The sequence below is a fragment of the Heterodontus francisci genome, unplaced genomic scaffold (assembly GCF_036365525.1).
Source record: "Heterodontus francisci isolate sHetFra1 unplaced genomic scaffold, sHetFra1.hap1 HAP1_SCAFFOLD_632, whole genome shotgun sequence".
Classification (NCBI taxonomy): domain Eukaryota; kingdom Metazoa; phylum Chordata; class Chondrichthyes; order Heterodontiformes; family Heterodontidae; genus Heterodontus; species Heterodontus francisci.
The window spans coordinates 483,923-501,182 of record NW_027141616.1 but is presented as its reverse complement, the minus strand read 5'-3'; the positions used below and the strand labels follow the sequence as shown (position 1 = coordinate 501,182).

The 17,260-nt window shown below is 44.1% G+C and overlaps 1 pseudogene; it reads left to right on the top strand.

The window, feature by feature from the left end:
- The first annotated feature begins 12,719 nt into the window (after nt 1-12,719).
- On the top strand, nt 12,720-14,890 carry LOC137364156 (histone H2A.J-like; annotated as a pseudogene).
- The last annotated feature ends 2,370 nt before the right edge of the window (nt 14,891-17,260 follow it).

The following is a 17,260-nucleotide window of genomic DNA, read 5'->3' as shown; positions in this document are numbered from 1 at the left end:
CAGTGGAATCAGACACTGACTCTGTTTCTGTTGCTGGGTTTCCTTTGTGATTGTTCATAATGATTATTCATTGAAACATTGTTTTGATCACATTTGTATCTTCTACCACATCTCTTCCTGATTTTTTTTATTCGTTCATGTGATGTGGGAATCGCTGGCTAGGCCAACATTTATTGCCCATCCCTAATTGTCCTTGAGAAGGTGGTGGTGAGCTGCCTTCTTGAACAGCTGCAGTCCATGTGGGTTAGATACTCTTAGAAAGGGAGTTCCAGGATTTTGATTGGGGAGGCAGTGATGCAGTGGTATTGTCACTGGATGAATACCCCAGAAACCCAGGGCCTTGTTCTGGGGACATGGGTTCAAATCCCACCGTGGCAAAATGTTGAATTTATTTACTAAGTCTGGAATTAAATGAAGCTCGTTTTATGATGGCCATGAAACCATTGTTGGTTGTTGTAAAAACCCATCTGGTTCACTATTTTCCTTCTGGGAAGGAAATCTGCTCTCCTTACTTGGTCCGGCCTACATGTGACTCCAGACCCACAGCAATGAATTTGACTCTTAAATGCCCTGTGAAATGGCCTAGCAAGCCTCTCAGTTGTATCTAACTGCAACAAAGTCAATTATAAATACCTTTTCTTCCTACAGGCAAATACTTGAAGGAAGTGGAATAAATCCACACATAGTAAGTACAGTATCACTCACAGAGAGCAGACATCAGTTCCACCAACAACAGAAGTAGTCAGACTGGCACTGATCTCAAGTTCCAGAGACATTCATTCAATCCAACAGTCACACAGAGCAGGAAAGACTGAAGTTGTTTCCATTTCACCCCAACTCAGTCCCACTGACAGGTAGATACATCAATCCCAGTCCAAAATCACACCCACTATCAGATTGCAAGGCACTGTGTCACTCTCATAAGAGAGCAGCCTTAACTGCAAATTCAATGTCCGATAGAACAGACAAACAGTACCTGATTGCAAGGTACAGAATTAATCTCAATAATGTACCCAGACTGCAGACTGAGCTACATGTTACACACCACTCCACAAAACTGACAAAGGGTCAGACTGGAAGACGCAATATTAATTCCATTGCTACGAGTTAAATGAAGCTGACCTCACATACCAGGCCATCAATCAGATTGTAAAATATATTGCCATTCTCAAATTGTGTTCACAGTGATACTGATTGAATACTAGACCAAAACTCTCACACAATATCTGATTAAAACCAACAGCTATTAACTTCAGTTGATCCACCTTTCAATTAGATGCAAGTCAGAATACATTGATGGAACATTAAGGTGTGAAACACATCCTTTCCAACACCATACCTGACCGATACAGAATGCATCCCAAACTCACATGGAACACCAGATACTGAGAGCAACTGAATGAATCCCACATTCATACATGGCTACAGACGGAGTGTAACAAAGGAGTCACTATCACATGATCAGAAACAAAGACTGATGGAGACAGAATGAATTGCACACTTATGCACAGAATCAGGGACTAAGATTTACAGAATGCAATCATACAGAATACCAGAGTCTCACACAGACAAAATGAATCCTACACTCACATATCAACCCTCAGACTGACAGATACAGAATTAATCACACTCTCACACACAGCACCAATGTTATACAAGTATAGAATGAGTCTAAATGAATACAAGAGATGGAGTGATTGTGAGTGTGGGATTTATTCTCATTCAGCCCTCGGCACTGAGAGATGCAGAATAATTTCAGTTGCTTACCATACCTGAGAATGGCAGACAGAGGATGTATCCCAAAGGGTGGCACAGTGTTGCAGCAGTTAGTACCACAGCCTCACAGCTCCAGCGACCTGGGTTCGGTTCTGGGTACTGCCTGTGCGGAATTTGCAAGTTCTCCCTGTGACTGTGGTTTTCCGCCGGGTGCTCCAGTTTCCTCCCACAGCCAACGACTTACAGGTTGATAGGTAAATTGGCCATTGTAAATTGCCCCTAGTGTAGGTAGGTAGGTGGTAGGAGAATTGAGGGAAGGTGGGGATGTGGGAGGGAATATGGGATTAATGTAGGATTAGTATAAATGGGTGGCTGATGGTTAGCACAGACTCAGTGGGCTGAAGGGCCTGTTTCAGTGCTGTATCTCTCTATGACTCACGCACAGTACCAGAGATTGACAGATACAAACTGAATTTTACACTTTCATTCAACTCCAGGTGTTAACAGGTATGGAATTAATATCATATTCACACACAGTACCAGGCACTGGCACGAATGAGTGAGACCTGCATTCAGATGCAATACCAGACACTAACTGACATTCAGTAATTACCAGTGACATTTAGTTTCAGTTACTGACTAAAACAGAATTAATCCTATTTAGTTTCAGTGAGTGATGGATAAGGAAGGATATCAACATCTTTATAGAGTGCCCAAGGCAGATGGATGAAACTTATACTCACATAGAGTATCAGAGACTCATATTTTTATTAATCCATCATGGACACACAGGAACAGAGCCTGGCATACAGATGCGCACACTCAGACATAATACCAAAGATTCAAAGATATAGAAGAAATACCACATTCACTGACAGTGTTAGAGACTGACAAACACACTCACATACTGTTCCAGAAATTGACAGCTGCAGAATGAATCCCATACTCACATACAGTGCCAGAGATTGACAGGTAGAGAATGAATTCCACATTCAGACACTACCACAACCTCACAAACACTGAATTAATCCCATACTCAGGCACAATGTCAGAGAAAAACAGAGACTGAATAGATTCCACACTCACACACAGAATGAGAGACCACAGTTACAGAAAGAAAACTCCTCCCCCCACCAAACAAACCAAGTATCAGACACAGAATGAATCCCAGACTCATGTATAGCAGCTCTGACAGATACAAAGTGCTTTCCACACTCAACAAAGAACAAAGAACAGTATAGCACAGGAACAGGCCATTCGGCCCTCCAAGCCTGCGCCGATCTTGATGCCTGCCTAAATTAACACCTTCTGCACTTCCGGGGCCCATAACCCTCTATTCCCTTCCTATTCATATATTTGTCAAGATGTCTCTGAAATGTCGCTATCGTATCTGCTTCCACCACCTCCCCTGGCAGCAAGTTCCAGGCACTCACCACCCTCTGTGTAAAAAACTTGCCTCGCACATCCCCTCTAAACTTTGCCCCTCGCACCTTAAACCTATGTCCCCTAGTAACTGACTCTTCCAGCCTGGGAAAAAGCTTCTGACTATCCACTCTGTCCATGCCGATCATAACTTTGTAAACCTCTATCATGTCGCCCCTCCACCTCCGTCGTTCCAGTGAAAACAATCCGAATTTTTCCAACCTCTCCTCATAGCTAATGCCCTCCAGACCAGGCAACATCGTGGTAAACCTCCTCTGTACCCTCTCCAAAGCCTCCACGTCCTTCTGGTTGTGTGGCGACCAGAATTGCATGCAATATTCTTTGTGTGGCCTAACTAAGGTTCTGTACAGCTGCAACATGACTTGCCAATTTTTATACTCTATGCCCCGACCGATGAAGGCAAGCATGCCGTATGCCTTCTTGACTACCTTATCCACTTGCGTTGCCACTTTCAGTGACCTGTGGACCTGTACGCCCAGATCTCTCTGCCTGTCAATACTCCTAAGAGTTCTGCCATTTACTGTATACCTCCCACCTGCATTAGACCTTCCAAAATGCATTACCTCACATTTGTCCGGATTAAACTCCATCTGCCATTTCTCCGCCCAAGTCTCCAACCGATCTATATCCTGCTGTATCCTCTCACAATCCTCATCATTATCTGCAACTCCACCAACCTTTGTGTCGTCCGCAAACTTACTAATCAGACCAGCTACATTTTCCTCCAAATCATTTATATATGCTACAAATAGCAAACGTCCCAGCACTGATCCCTGCGGAACACCACTAGTCACATCCCTCCATTCAGAAAAACACCCATCCACTGTTACCCTCTGTCTTCTGTGACTGAGCCAGTTCTGTATCCATCTTGCCAGCTCACCTCTGATCCTGTGTGACTTCACCTTTTGTACCAGTCTGCCATGCGGGACCTTGTCAAAGGCTTCACTAAAGTCCATATAGACAACATTCACCGCCCTTCCCTCATCAATCATCTTCGTCACTTCCTCAAAAAACTCAATCAAATTAGTAAGACACGACCTCCCCTTCACAAAACCATGCTGTCTCTCGCTAATAAGTTCGTTTGTTTCCAAATGGGAGTAAATCCTGTCCCGAAGAATCCTCTGTAATAATTTCCCTACCACTGACGTACGGCTCATCGGCCTATAATTTCTTGGATTATCCTTACCACCCTTCTTAAACAAAGGAACAACATTGGCTATTCTCCAGTCCTCTGTGACCTCACCTGTAGCCAATGAGGATGCAAAGATTTCGGTCAAGGCCCCAGCAATTTCTTCCCTTGCCTCTCTCAGTATTCTAGGGTAGATCCCATCAGGCCCTGGGGACCTATCTACCTTAATGCTTTGCAAGACACCCAACACCTCCTCCTTTTTGATAATGAGATGACTGAGACTATCTACACTCCCTTCCCTAGGCTCATCATCCACCAAGTCCTTCTCCTTGGTGAATACTGATGCAAAGTACTCATTTAGCTCCCGAAATGCTCCCCCACTGAAACTTCGACCACCTGGCCAGGCTCATTCCCCAATACCAGATCCAGAATGGCCCCATCCCTAGTTGGGCTATCTACATACTGTTTCAAGAAGCCCTCCTGGATGCTCCTGACAAATTCCGACCCATCCAAGCCCCTAGCACTAAGTGAGTCCCAGTCAATATTGGGGAAGTTAAAATCACCTACCACTACAACCCTGTTACCTTTACATCTTTCCAAAATCTGTCTACATATCTGCTCCTCTACCTCCCACTGGCCGTTGGGAGGCCTGTAGTAAACCTCCAACATCGTGACTGCACCCTTCCTATTCCTGAGCTCCACCCATATTGCCTCGCTGCATGACCCCTCTGAGGTGTCCTCCCGCAGTACAGCTGTGATATTCTCCTTAACCAGTAATGCAACTCCCCCACCCCTTTTACATCCCCCTCTATGCCGCCTGAAGCTTCTAAAGTCTGGAACATTTAGCTGCCAATCCTGCCATTCCCTCAACCAAGTCTCTGTTATAGCAACAACATCATATTTCCAAGTACTAATCCAAGCTCTAAGTTCATCTGCCTTACCTGTTATACTTCTCGCATTGAAACAAATGCACTTTAGTCCATCAGTCCCGCTGTGCTCAGCAACATCTCCCTGCCTGCTCTTCCATGCATTACACATGCATTGCCAGAAACTGCTCACACATGCATTACCAGAAACTGACAAATACAGTGTTAATCTCACACCCACACACTGGACCAGTGAATGACAGATAGGTAATGAATTTCACTGAGGGTCAGTACCAGAGACTGACAGATAAAAAAATGATTTTCAGTCTCACAGGCAAGACAACAGATTTATGACAACATTAAAACCAATGATTGGTTAAATAAAATGCATTAATAGCTCTTCTCCACTCCTAGTATTTCTAAATCTCACACATTCACGATAATGTGAACAATTATTTCCTGTTGCATCCCTCGCAGATTTGTAAACTTCAGTGTATTGGAGTGAGGTGACATCTACTGGCTGGAAGCAAGAATTTCAGTAGAGTGGCAGAAACTCCCAAAGTCTGTCAGGTTTAAAGAAACATTGCAATATGAGGAAATAATGAAGGGGGTTTGATAGGGTAGACAGAGACATGTTTCCACTTGTGGGAAAAAAGGGCCAGAAATTTAAAATTGTCATTAATAAAAGAAATGAGGAATTAATGAAAAATGTGTTTATGTAGTGAGTGCTTAGAATCTGGAACATGCTACCACAGGGAGAGGTTGAGGCGAATAGTATCGGTGCACTTAAGGGGAAGCTTAACAAATGTATGGGGTGAAAGGAATAGAGGAATATACATATAGGGCTTTATTTTTCTGTTATTCATTTATATGAAGCAGGATGGCTGGAAATATGTGTAGAGCACAGAGCAGTTGGGATGATCCCAATGCAGTGTTTTGTCTGGATGGATCTGCCCAGAACACTTGTGATGCAGGAGCTGGGAGCTTCAGTACTTCAGTGGAGACAGTCACTGATGCTGGTTTTCATTTGCAGGTGTTCTTAATGAATATTAATTGAGAAATTAAATTGATCACTTTGATATTTTGCACCTCACCTGTTCTTGAGTTATAAGATATATTTTTTCTTCATACAGGCAAATACTTGAAGCAATTGTGATGAATGTGATGGTTGCTGCACTCGAGGCACAAGGAACAGTGCAGCCAGCTCCTCTCACACACAGTAGGTACATTATCACTCAGAGTACAGAGGTACAGATAGTTCATCAGTTCCCTTGTCTCAGAATGCAGAAGTAGTCAGACCCGCATTGATCCCGAGTTCCAGAGTCATATTTTCAATCCAACAATCAAACAAAGCGGGAGAGAAATAAATTGTTTGTGTTTCACCCCAACTCAGTACCACTGACAGGCAGATACATCAATCCCAGGTCAAAATCGCACCCACTAGCAGATTGAAATGCAATGTGTCAATCTAAATATAATGCAGACTTAGCTATCAATTAAATATCAGATAGAATTGGCACACAGTATTGACTGAATGGCACAGAATCTGACCTAATGATGTACCCTGAGTTTTTAATTAAATACCATACCCAAAGCTCACGCCTATTGATTATAAAAGATGATTAACCATCCCAATAGTGTACCCTGAGATACAAGTTACATACAAGTTCAACATTCATTACAGTAAAATATTTAAAAGGGCTGAAAAATCGCGTAACCTGAGACACAAATTAGATACCAGTTCAAAACTCACCCACACCATGAAAAATTTCTCAATATTACATACCATTCTAAAAACAGATACAATATCAAACTGAAATACAGTATCAGTTCCATTAGTACAGATTGAGCTAAACATTGCCAGTCCAAAAATCACACACAGGGCTGAATTTTATAAGCCCGCTGCCGAAATCGATGGCCGGTGAAAACAATGGTGGTCTGCTCGTGCGGGCCACACGTCGTGGATCCACTGCGATCCTAAGTGTGGCGGCTCATTTAAATAGCCGGGGTGGGCCACCTCCCGCCGATCACGTGTAAGGGGCGAGCTGACCATCCCTGGCAATGGTGTCAGCTGCCTGTGCGCAGGTGCTGATACCATTTTTAAAGGGCTTTGAGCCCTACCTTTAAATTTAAATATTTAAACCACAAGGACATAAAAATAAACAAAGACATTTCTTCTGCCTCTCTCCCACCCCCAATAACAATTAAATTAATGACTTGCCCTCTCTCCCCAAAAACACTTATCTTGTCCACCTGACCTTCCGCCCCTCCCCCCCCAAAGTGCATAAACTTTAACCTCAAACCCTTCCCACCATCCCCTACACCAATATATTACTTTGACCACGTTCCCCCTCCCTCCTGCACTAAGAAACTTACCTCCTTCCCCCTGCCCATGAGTGTGTGCCTCATTTCCCGGGACAGGGATCCGAAGGCGCAGGAGTGCCAGCCACCAGGCCGAAGATGGGAGCAGGAACTCAGGTGGGTACGTAAATATAATTAGTGCATTAATTTACATATATTTGAATATGCAAATGGAGATCTGGTCGCCGAGCGGCGGGAAGCGGGGTGCCTCCATGAGGACTCGCCACCACCAGCAATATCAGCGGGTCGGATCCTCCCAGCCTCTCCCGGAGGCATTTTCTGCTGCCCCCTCCCCACATGAAAGGCAATGTCGGGTGGGGGTCTGTAAAATCCAGCCCACAGTATCCGATTGTGCAATGCTTGTAAATTGTAAACTGTGGTGTAAATTAGATGTCAGTACAGAACTCACCCAAACTGAAGAATTGAAAAATACAGGAGACTGAATTACACATTATTTACCAGCCATAAAAACATATACAGTATCAGAATGAAATACAGTATCAATTTCATTTGTGTAGACTGAGCTCCACATTACAAACCAGTAAAAAATCTAATCTAACAGAGGTATGGAGGTTTTAGTGGTTGTGGTACAGGATTAATCCAGAAGTCTCGACTAATGATTCAGAGACATGAGTTTAAATTCCACTACAGCAGCTGGGTAATTTAAATTCAGTTAATTAAATAAATCTGGAATAAAAAAAATCTAGTCTCAGCACTGGTGACCCTGGAGCTACTGGATTGCTGTCAAAAAATCCATCAGATTCATGAATGTCCTTGAGAGAAGGAAATCTGCCATTCTGACCCAGTCTGAAGTATAAGTGATTCCAGGCCCACAGCAATGTGATTGAATCTTAACTGTCCTCTGAAATGGCCCAGCAAACCACTCAGCTGTATTGAAAGTGCAATTAGGGATGGTCAATAAATGCTGACCTTGCCAGTGACACTAACGTCCTGTGAATTAATAAACAAGCATTATCAGACTTAGAGATAACATTATCTATTCCATTGGAACCGGCTGAAGTACAGATAACATAGCACTCCAAAAATCTATAGTGTTCGAGTGAAAGATACTGTCTCAATTATTGATTGCAGCCTGAGCTCCACATTACATACCAATCTAAAATCGCATACAGTTTCAGACTGAGATACAATATTTATTCCATTACTGCAACAGAACTACATGTTCCACATTATTGAATAGGCCTGGGCTCCTTTCTCTGGAAAGAAGGAGGCTCAGTGTTCAGGCTAATAGAAGCATTGGCTATGAAAGGATTTGATAGGGTAGAGGTAGAGATTTTTCACACTTGTGGGAAAAGTTGTGAATAGGAAATAGTCAGTAATAAATCAAATAAATAATTCAGTAGAAACTTCTTCATCCTGCTTTGACCGTGGTTAGAATCTGTAACATGCCACCACATGCAGCAGTTGAGTTAATGAACATTGCTACATTTAACAGCAAGTTAAATGATTATATGAGGCAGAAAAGATTTGAGGAATTTGCTGATCAGATTAGATGAAGTAGAGTTGGAGGAGGCTCATGTGGAAATGCAAAATCTTGGACAGAATAGCCTGTCTCTTTGCTGTAAATTCTATGTAATTCTGTGTAGAATGAATTCAGAACAGCAAAACATCCCAGAGATTAATGGTTACGGAATATATCCCATAAACAGAATCCCAGAGACTTACAGATACTGAACAAAAGCCACACTCACAGGCTGTCGCAGAGACTGACAGATACTGAAAAAACCCACACTCACAGGCAGTACCAGAGATTGACAGATACTGAACAAGACCCACACTCACAGATAGTACCAGAGACTGACAGATACTGAATGAAACCCACATTCACAGGCAGTACCAGAGACTGACAGATACTGAACTAAACCCACACTCACAGGCAGTACCAGAGATTGACAGATACTGAATGAAACCCACACTCATAGACAGTACCAGAGACTGATACTGAATGAGTCCCAGATTCAAAAAGTTACAGTGGCTGAGAATTACAACAATATTCCTACACTCACATACTGTACCAGTAGCTTAAAGATACAGAATGAATCACACACTCAAATACCATACATGAGACTGAGATACAGAATGAGTCCACTCTATCACACAGTACTGACAGATACAGAATGGATCATAAAGTCACATGCACCAACAGAGACCTATTAGCACAGTATGAATCCTACTGTCACATACACGACTAGAATATGACTGACTGCAGCATGAATCCCATACTCCCACTCAGTAACCAAGACTGACCGTTAGCCGCATATAAAGAATAATTTGCATTCTCATGTCTGGGACAACAGGCTGGCTGATGTGGCACAATGGTACAATTAATGTTTGGACAAACTCAATGCAATTCTGGCTCGTCTCCATTCCCAATATTTCTAAGTTCCACCTGTCCAACATAAGCTGAACAATTATTGCATGTTGTGACTGACGGTCTGATCTGTAAACTGCACTGTATCACAGATTGCTGACATTTGCTAACTGGAAATGAGAACTGTAACATAGGAGAAGAAATTTACACAGTCTGTCAAGGTTAAAGAAGCAGGTAATGTGAGGTAATAGATTTTGTCTGTAAGTGCTACACTCATATTGTTTTATATTTTTCTATTGAAAATAAAGGTAATTGATTCTTACTTTAAAAAGTTGCCTTCAATTAGATATTTGTAAATGTGCCCTGTTATATTTTACACTGCATTGAGCAGTATTTCTGTCTGATTTTTTAGGATACGATTTACATCACTTCAAATAAAGAAAACATAACTACACAAAGAACTGAGCACAACGCTGAAAGTTTCACAGCAAATAGTCAAAAGGGAAAGGGATGAAATACAAATAAAAATCTGAAATACTGAAAACACTCAGCCAGTCCAGAAACAACTGTGGAGAAGAGAAGCTCAGGTTAATGGTCCAGTTCTGTGACCCTTCTATAGACCTGAAACGTTGCTCCTGCCTTCCTCTCTCCACAGATACTGCTGGAACTGCTGAGTGTTTCCAGAATCTTCTGTTATTCAGATTTCCAGCAAGTTTCTCTTTTTGAAGAATGAAATATTCCCTGGGAAGGAATTGTAAGATTTTGGTTCGGTCTTCACAGATACACAAAGAAGGGGGCCGAGCTCATAATGTGATTTTAAAATAGTTTATTAAGAAGCAACAGTTTAATGTAATATTAAGAAGTATCAGCTTAAATATGAACAGTTTAAATATGATGATGCGTAAGCTAAATAGATGAATTAGACGTACGACCCATAACAGATTGAATGGATTACCGATCCGGATCATACAGTGGGGAAGAACAGTGTTGACAGTCTCCCTGACGATGAAGCAGGCGAGGTGTTGGTGTTGGTGTCCTCAGTCTTCTTCAGCCAACCAAAGTGTTAGGCCAAAGTCTAACACTCAGCTGAAGCCGAGCTTTGGGAAGCTCTCCTGTCTGAATAAGACTGACTATTTCCCTGTCGAGCACCTGTTTATATACTTTATTTCTAGGGACTGGTACCCTCTGTCAATCACTTGTGCCAACACTTCTAACCAATGAATACAGGACAGGTAACTGAAGTATCAGGGTGGCCACCCCCGCCCCCCCCGCCCACAACAACTTTGTCCATCACTTTTGCTCAAGGTCATTTTATACTGGAGGCCATTTGTTAGCTTTCACTAGACACTTGTACTGATAACAGGGTACACAAAGTGCTGGAAGACTCCCTGTATCAGTTCAGGAATGTCTATGGTGCCCAGTGGCTTCTATATGACCACCTCAGGAACAGCATACTCCTCAGCCCCTATCTTTATTTATACCAGTGCTGACCCTGGCTACGAAGAACTGCTCCTCTCTCCCTTTGGAGAGAGAGAGAGAAACAGCTTTTCTGTGGGTGGCCTCATGCTATGCCTGCTATTTTTATTTTATTTATTTCAACATACAGCACTGAAACAGGCCCTTCGGACCACTGAGTCTGTGCTGACCATCGATCACCCATTTATACTAATCCTACATTAATCCCATATTCCTACCACATCTCCCCACACCTATACAAGGGGCAATTTATCATGGTCAATTTACCTATCAACCTGCAAGTCTTTGGCTGTGGGAGGAAACTGGAGCACCCAGCGAAAACCCACATGGTCGCAGGGAGAACTTGCAAACTCCACACAGGCAGTACCCAGAATCGAACCCGGGTCGCTGCAGCTGTGAGGCTGCGGTGCTAACCACTGCACCACTGTGCCGCTATGATATATTTCTCTAAGCATTCTACATTATTATGAGAAGAACCAGTTATTAAAGGTCCCATTTCTTACAGAATGGAACTTTGCATAAGAAATAGGATTAGGCCACTCGGCCTTTCGAAATAGCTCTGCCATTCAATAAGATCACGGCTGATTTCCTACCTCAACTCCATCTCACTACACTAGCACAGATCCCTTGATCACCTAAGTGTCCAAAAACCTATTGATCTCTCTCTTGAATATACGCAATGATTGAGCATCCACAGCTCTCTGGGGAAGAGAATTCCAAAGATTAACAACCATTAGAGTGAAAAGAAATCTCTTCTCAGTCCTGAATGACTGAGCCCTTCACACTGAGACTATGAGCCTTTTTTCTCGGTTTGCCAGCCAGAGGAAACAGATTCCCTGTATCGATTTTGTCAAACCGCTTAAGATTTTTATTTGTCAGCAGGATTACTTGTCATTCTTCTAAATTCTGGGGAATTCTGGCATAGTCTACTCGAGCTTTTCTCACACATGGATGACGTCGCCGTCTTCTGCTCGGACCCGCTGTCTGTGCGCAGACTGATGAGCATCTGCGACCAGTTCAAACTGGCCTCGGGAGCCAAAGTTAACAACGGCAAGAGCAAGGCCATGTTCTTTGGGAACTGGGCTGACCGATCCTTTGTCCCCTTCACCAGAAGGTCAGACTACCTGAAGGTGTTGGGGATATGATTCGGAAGGGCTGGGACGTGCACCAAAACCTGGAAGGAGCGAGTAGCCAAGATATATCATTAACTGAGCATGTGGGAGCAGCGATCTCTCTCCATTGTGGGTAAGAACCTGGTTATCAGATGTGAGGCGCTCACATTGTTGCTGAACGTGGTGCAGGTCTGGCCCATACCCCACTCCTGCGATGTGGCGGTCACCCGAGCCATTTTCCGCTTCATCTGGGGACCCAAAATAGACTGGGTCGGAGGGACACGATGTTCAAACCTCCGGATAAGGGTGGGAAAAATGTACCCAACGTCGCCCTCATCCTGATGACCAGCTTCATGTGCGGCTGCATCAAGCTGTGCGTAGACCTCCAGTACGCAAACTCCAAGTGTCACTACATGCTGAGGTTCTATCTGTCCCAGTGTTGTGAAGGATGGGCCTGGTCACATTGCCGCGGAATGCTCCATCCAGTTGGACCGTGCTGTACCTCCTATCCTTCGTGGGAAAGTTTCTGCGGAAAAACACCTTTGACCACCAATCCATCAGGCAGTGGTCTGTACGGAATGTCCTCAAGGCCCTGCAGGAAAAGTCGATGGTGGATCCAGTCGGATGGTTTCCTGAGCAGACTGCCAAAGTCATTTGGCAGAATGCCTCATCACCAGACCTTTCAAACAAGCACCAAGATGTAGCATGGCTGGTGGTGAGAAGAACCCACCCCATCAGATCCTTCCTGCACACCCAAAGTCTCAACCCTCCGCACAATGCCCTCGAGGTGGCTGTGGTGGGGAAGAGACGGTTGCCCACCTCCTTCTGGAATGTGTCTTTGCAAAGCAGGTGTGGAAAGAGGTGCAGTGGTTTTTGGTTCATCCCAATCAGCTCTGTAACACAGGAGTCTGTGCTCTACGGGCTGTTCCCAGGGACGCACACCGAGATAAACATCAACTGCTGCTGGAGGACTATCAGTTTGGTGAAAGACGCCCTTTGGTCCGCCTGAAACTTGCTGTTCTTCCAGAGCAAAGAGTTGTCCATGACCGAATGTTGCAGACTGGCACATTCCAAGGTCCAGGACTACGTGCTGAGGGACGCACTAAAGCTTGGGGCAGCCGCAGCAAAGGCTCAATGGGGAAAGACCACTGTGTAAGGTCCCCCCATCAAGCTGAATGGAGGGGCTGGATCCATGAAAAACCCCTTGAACTTTATCGGGAAAATTTCGTGTGCTGTAAAATTTAAAAATGTATCTGGCATGACAAATGAAATGGAAGGGTTGTGAGGCAACTCACTCCTGTATTGAAGCAAACTGACCTCCTTTACACTGTTTGTATTTTTTGACTTGATGCTGTTTGAAACTGTTTGGTAATGTATTTTTTTTACAGATTTTGATGAATAAAGTATATTCTGGAAATTAAAAAAAAGTCTGGAAGAGGTAAAAGCAGCGGGAAAGCTCGGTTCAAGGCCAAGTCTCGCTCCTCCCAGGCTGCAGTTCCCGGTGGGCCGTGTTCACAGGCTCCTGAGAAAGGGTAACTATGCTGAGCGTGTGGGTGCCGGAGCCCCGGTCTATCTGGCTGCTGTGCTCGAGTATCTGACAGCTGAAATCCTCGAGCTGGCTGGTAATGCGGCCCGGGACAACAAGAAGAGCCGCATCATCCCCAGACACCTGCAGCTGGCCGTCCGCAACGACGAGGAGCTCAACAAGCTGCTGGGAGTAGTGACCATCGCTCAGGGCAGGGTGCTGCCTAATATCCAGGCCGTGCTGCTGCCCAAGAAAACCAGCACTCAGAGCTCTCAGAAACAGTAAATTGGCCAAAATGTCATCCAATAACCCAAAGGTTCTTTTCGGAGCCACCCACAGTCTCTGTGAAAGGGCTGGTTACTGTCAGGATGGAGTCAGTGATGGAGTTATTGTCACAGTGGATTGACCTGTTTCACATCTGTCCTGGTGTGTTTTCCGTTCCCTCTCTGGATTGCGCTCTGTTTCTCTGCTCACACATCCCCCTGTACCCACCCACCCCCAGTTAAATGAAGAACTGAACTACAGGGTTTCAATCAACAATTTAATAAATGCCGCCACCTTCAATTTCATAAATTCGGAGACCCTCCTGATGCATTCATGATAAGTGTTTCGGTGCTGATGAATTAATTTAATAATGACAGTATCTGGGTCAATTCTGGTCTGTTTTTCATTGAGACAGTTTGAATTCAGTTTTTTTTTCCTCCGGTGATCTGAGCGCCACTTCTCAATGAGAATCTGCTCACGGAACAGAGTAAGTGCAGGAAGGAAGAGGCCTTTCTCCGGCTGTTTGTGGACACGGTAAGGGAAACGGAACGGGAAGATTCTGCTATTGAAAATCATTGTTGCTTTCTGTCCTCAAACCTGTAATGCAGTCCGAAGAAGGGTCACTGACTTCGCCGAAACGTTAACTCTGCTTCTCTTTCCACAGATGCTGCCAGACCTGCTGAGTGATTCCAGCATTTCTTGTTTTTGTTCCTGGAATGCATGTTCCTGGTTTGGCTGCAGTTTCACACTGTTTGTTGTTCTTGAACAGTGAATAGAGGAAATAGAGCCGGGCAGTAGGGATGTGGGCAGTTATGCGAACAACAACTATTGCTGTCATAAAAGCAAAATACTGCAGATGCTGGAAATCTGAAATAAAAACAAGAAATGCTGGAACCACTCAGCAGGTCTGGCAGCATCTGTGGAAAGAGAAGCAGAGTTAACGTTTCGGGTCAGTGACCCTTCTTCAGAACTATTGCTGTCACTCGGTGAGAAGTATCGAGGAAATATTTTAAACAGCGGCTCTCGGTGTCGGTTGAATGGTTGGTCCAATGAGAAACAAGGAAATGGCAGAGACTTTGAACAAGTATTTTGACTCAGTCTTCCTGGTAGAAAACACTAAAAGATTCCCAAGAATAGTAGAAAATCAAGGGGGAAAAGGAGGGAAGGAACTTGAAACAATCACTATCGCCAGAAAAAATGTATGAGGAAAACTAATGGGACTAAAGGCTGACAGATCCCCTGGACCTGATGGCCTGCATCCTAGAGTTTAAAAGAAGTGTCTACAGTGGATGCATTGGCTGTAATCTTAAATTCCCGAGATTCTGGAACAGTCCCAGTGGATATTAAAACCGCAAATGTGAAACCCCTATTCAAAAAGCAGGTAATGATAGGCCTGCTAGCCTAATGTCTGTCATTGGAAAATGCTGAAATCCATGATTAAGTAAGTGGTAGCAGAACATTCAGAAAATTAAAGTACAATCATGCAGAGTCAACATGGATTTATGAAAAAGAAATCATATTTGACAAAATTATGAGTTCTTTGAGGATGTAACAAGCAGGGTATATGAAGGGGAACCAGTAGATGTAGTGATCTGCTCTGATGGTGCTACCTTCCATGACAGCACTTCTGATATGTCTTCCTTTTTCCTCAACAGAGGATTCCCCCCCCACTGTGGTTGACAGGGCCCTCAACCGTGTCAGGCCCATTTCCCGCACCTCTACCCTCACCCCTTCCCCTCCCTCCCAGAACCGTGACAGGGTTCCCCTTGTCCTCACTTCCACCCCATCAGCCTCCATATCCAAAGGATCATCCTCCGTCATTTTCGCCACCTCCAGCGTGATGCCACTACCAAACACATCTTCCCCTCCCTTCCCCTGTCAGCATTCTGAAGGGATCTTTCCCTCCGCCACACCCTGGTCCACTCCTCCATTACCCCCACCACCTCGTCCCCTTCCCATGGCACCTTCCCCTGCAATCGCAGGAGGTGTAATACCTGCCCATTTACCTCCTCTCTCCTCACTATCCCAGGCCCCAAACACTCCTTTCAGGTTAAGCAGCAATTTATTTGTACTTCTTTCAATGTAGTATACTGTATTCGCTGCTCACAATGTGGTCTCCTCTACATTGGGGAGACCAAACACAGACTGGTTGACCGCTTTGCGGAACACCTCTGCTCAGTCCACAAGCAGGACCCTGAGCTTCCGGTTGCTTGCCAATTCAACACTCCCCCCTGCTCTCATGCTCACATCTCTATCATGGGCTTGCTGCAGTGTTCCAGTGAACATCAACGCAAGCTCGAGGAACAGCATCTCATTTTCCAATTAGGCACACTACAGCCTGCCGGACTGAACATTGAGTTCAATAATTTCAGAGCATGATGGGCCCCCCATTTTACTTTCATTTTTAGTTATTTTTTCTTTTTCTTTTTTACATTTTTTTGTATGTTTATTTTATTTCATCTTAGTCTGTTCAGTTGGCTTACCCACTGTTTTTATTTTCATGTCTGTACTTGCTGCTATTCAATTTTCAGTCCATTAATACCCTATCTGTACTAATGCTCTTTCAACACATCATTAACATATTGTTAGCCTTTGATCCATGACCTTCTGATCAGCTATTCTGTGGCCTTGTCCAATCTACACCTTCTCCTTTGTTATCTGTTGCCCCACCCCCGCTTTACTTGCTTGTAACCTTTGACATTTCTAATATTTGCCAGTTCCGAAGAAGCGTCACTGACCCGAAACGTTAACACTGCTTCTCTCTCCACAGATGCTGCCAGACCTGATGAGTATTTCCAGCATTTCCTGTTTTTATATCAGTAGATGTAGTGTATTTGAAAGGTGTTCGATAAAGTGCCATGTAAAAGGTTACAACACAAGATAAGAGTTCATGGTGTTCAGGTGTAATATATTAGCATGGATAGAGGATTGGCTAACTAACAAGAAACAGGGAATTGGGTTCAATGGGTCATTTTTCAGTTTGGCAAACTAACTAATGGTGTGCCACAGGGATCGGTGTTGGGGCCTCAACTACTT